Source organism: Carassius auratus, chromosome 32, assembly GCF_003368295.1.
Source record: "Carassius auratus strain Wakin chromosome 32, ASM336829v1, whole genome shotgun sequence".
Taxonomy (NCBI): Eukaryota; Metazoa; Chordata; class Actinopteri; order Cypriniformes; family Cyprinidae; genus Carassius; species Carassius auratus.
The window spans coordinates 660,970-664,686 of record NC_039274.1 but is presented as its reverse complement, the minus strand read 5'-3'; the positions used below and the strand labels follow the sequence as shown (position 1 = coordinate 664,686).

The following is a 3,717-nucleotide window of genomic DNA, read 5'->3' as shown; positions in this document are numbered from 1 at the left end:
GGACACACACCAAATTGTGCCCAATTCTGCTCATACTGTAGATGGCGATACAACAGAAAAACATGTGTCATTATGCAGCCGAATGATCAATAAAGTTGATAATTGGTGTGTATCTTCTTTGGGGCAAATGCATGGATAAATAAACAAACATGGATGACAGCAGTCAATCACATCTCCGCAGCACATAATGTCAAATCTGAAAGGTCCACCAATGATTTCATCAGGTTTTCAGCAGATAAAGGAAGTAAGACTAAAGATGTCCATCAGAGCATAACGGATCCTTTTACTGTAAGTCTCATAGTTTAGACTTTCTGCAAATGGTTCCATAGCTTCTCATTTATTTAAATAAATGCAGAGGAGGATTTACTCAAAACATTGGCTCGGTGTTTCAGATGCAACATGTTTTCCACTTCATTTCATTGCTTGACAGTTCCCTTCTGTTTTAAAAGCACAAGACACATTGAGACGAGGCAATCATTGACAAAACAATTAGTCTAGAGATCTAATGTCTCACAGAGCTCTGACAGATCATGCTCATAACTCAGAAACATGGCGCTGGATGCACACACAATCAAACGCTCAATTATAGTGCAGTCTGAGTCTGTCTAGACGCCATGATGCTGGACGAACCGTACAGAGGTCCAGAGAAATCAGATGAACCTTAACAATGACACATTGATACGCCAGCGTTTAGCGTCATCCATAAAGACCCCCGGCTGATCAATGGGAATATGAGAGCAATGTTAAAGACCATCCACATGAACGATTGCATCTTTATGTTAAGCTTTAAATGGGTTTCACTGGACAGAGAGAGACGGAGGATGCATTGACAGATTATTGAAAATTAATGCACCGAGGATGTAATGAAACCACAACATCATTTTCAATAATTCAATGGTCTGGACTCACAGGAATTTGCCTTGAAAGTGTTACACAGGACTCAGTTTTACATAAAACTATTTACAGTTTATTTTAATCAATATTAAAAATGCATAAGTATCCTTTTCTTATTCTGTAGTAACAGAAGTGTGTGTTTTCCTCGTGATTCTCACACACAAAGCCGTGTGTATGTAGCAGCAGACATGTCATTCCCATCTAGCTGTGCTGCATCTCACATAATCCAATCATTTAGACCTAGATCAACATCCCGTGTCTGTTTGTGGTTAATTTGGTAATCAGTCCGGATCAGACGGATACTGAACGTTATCCCTCAGAAATCCTCGTTACATTTCTGTCGCATGAGTAATGAGATTATGATCAGGGAATAAAATGAAATGATTCAGACGCTCAAATGAAAGACGGAGCGGGACGGAGCCATCAATTAAAGCTCTGTAATGTTTTCTGAGGAATAATGAAAAGTCCCTGTTTATGCTCTCAAACACTCAAGTCTACAGCACATATTAGCTCAGTCTGTTAAACATTCACGGCTTGTTTTGTGCTGCTGTTCTCTCCGTGAGGAAGCGTTGGTTTAGTGTGGTGTTGGGATCCATCCCTCAGGGTGAAGCCGGCGCGGATCTGAGCTGCTGTTTAAAACAAACGGCCTTTAAAACACATCTGAGCTCCAACCGTTCACAGTTTAAGAGGTGCTTAGCCATCTGTAGACACATCCGCAGCCCTCCGTGTGTCTCTATACTGACTGTGGACTGAGGGAAATATATACTAGCTTCTGTTATGAGTGTGTGAGTGTTAATAAACCTTACATTAGTAAATATTCATTTTCTTAACGTGCATTCAAGAGCTAATAAAGTTATTTCAACACTAAAAGCATGTGCTGAAATGCCATTATTGTTCATTAAAGATGATAATTCATTCAACCACTGTTCATATAAGTGCAGTTCACATTACAAATACAAACATTTATATAAACGCTATAAACATGCACAGTTGTGATGGTCACTTGTAAGTGCTGTTAACTGATTTAATAGCATTCTTAGGAGCTTAAAACATTCATTTAGATGCTTCGTACAAGAGCTATAACTGCTCTTACTGATGGGATTTAAATTAAGTTTATTGGCTCTTGTATAAATGTTAACCCTGCTGTTTCTAAGTGAACCATGTAGTATTGCCCCGCTCTATCCGCCAAATACAGCTATGAAGATATAAAGACACTAAACATTCACATCACTATTCTCTGTAAAGCTACTTTGAAAGAGCCTAATGTTTACTGTGAAAAGTGCTGTAAAAAAAATCATGATCATATCGCTTGAATAGGGTGTTTGAGGGGACTTTTATTGTGTAATGCACCGGAAGCACGAAACGCGCGTGACGCCCTTGACCCCGGAAGCCGGAAGGGTGTGCGATCATGGCGGACTCACGGAGCGTCGTGCCAGTTTTGCCCAAACATTCGTACTGGTTTGATTTCTGGACGTTTCTGCTGTTCGATGTCATTCTTTTCCTCATCATTTACTTCGTCATTCCCTGAGCGGTGAGTGACGACACACGCGGAAATCACGTGACCACGACACACGGGCTCATGGACACGCACAGCTTTTCTTGACAACACAACACGTATAGTAAATAAATAAATGAATGAATGAACAGAACTTCACTGATGTATTTAAAAGACGAGCATATGCTGCTGTATTTCCCCGCAGTCTGTATAATCAGAGACAGGCACACATAACGTTACATCTAAAAGTATTTTGCGCAACAGATGTATTTAACAAGTTACACTTATGAGAGAAATAGAAACAAAACTGCTTCTTTCTTTGTTTTGTGTTTTTCTTCCTCTCCAGTCTAGTGCTATAACATGTACTTTTGATCCGTGCTATTTTAGTCTTGTTTATGAACAGCAGATCTATTAGTATTTTGAATTGGCTGTTATTTTATGGGCATCTTGTGTGCTTGTGTCATTTATTTATTTCTGAATGTTGTTGTTGATGTTGTTCGTGTGTTGGTTTCTCAGGTCCTGAACACTGCTCTACTCACAGCCTGAAATGCTTTTAATAACCTGAAGTGTGAAGCCGTGCCTTGATGTTCCCGAATCACTCACATCACAAGAAGATGCATCTTCATCAGTCTGCAGGCTTTATATCATCCACATATGACCAACAATACATAGCCATTGAAGACTGTGTTGGATGCATGTATCAAAACCTGAATAATTAAATCAGTGTGACTTTTAACTGTTGTTGTTGTATTTCTCGTATGAAACAGAATAGATTAAAACACACCAGAACAACAATATAAGAAATGATTAAACTTACTGAATAAACCTTCCACAAAATGACCAATGAATGCAGTTGTGCTTATTTTAATGAAGTCAGTCACACAGTGAGGAAGAGTCACCTGTTTTTAGGATCATTTACTTGATATTTATTTATTTGATTATAATATTTTATATTAATGTCACCAAAAAAAAAAAAAAAAACTAGTATTAATTTGTGTATTTACTTTATTTCACATTTAAATTCTTTGTTGCTATTGTTAAACTGTAATTTGTTCATTTGAATGAAGAAAAAGCAGTGAATGAGAATTAGGAAACACAATAACCATTGGGAAGCTTTACAGTAAATAAATGAAAACTAATTGGATGAAATTTGGTTCTTTGTAATGTTAAATTAAGAAGTAAACTTGTATTTCTAAACCTAAGAAAATCTAAATATAAGATGTACTGCTGTAGCACAGTGCAGACTCTTAACTGAGAATTATGGGAGTTTAAAAAAGCAAAATAAATAAGTGAACATTAAACATTTGAGGGAGGACTGTTTTTAGTGG

General features: G+C 37.6%; 1 long non-coding RNA gene across 1 annotated transcript; it reads left to right on the top strand.

The window, feature by feature from the left end:
- Positions 1–2,248: 2,248 nt before the first annotated feature.
- On the top strand, positions 2,249–3,229 carry LOC113052461 (uncharacterized). The gene is made up of 2 exons (XR_003277028.1): positions 2,249–2,425; positions 2,906–3,229. It is a non-coding gene; the product is annotated as an uncharacterized LOC113052461 (long non-coding RNA).
- The last annotated feature ends 488 nt before the right edge of the window (positions 3,230–3,717 follow it).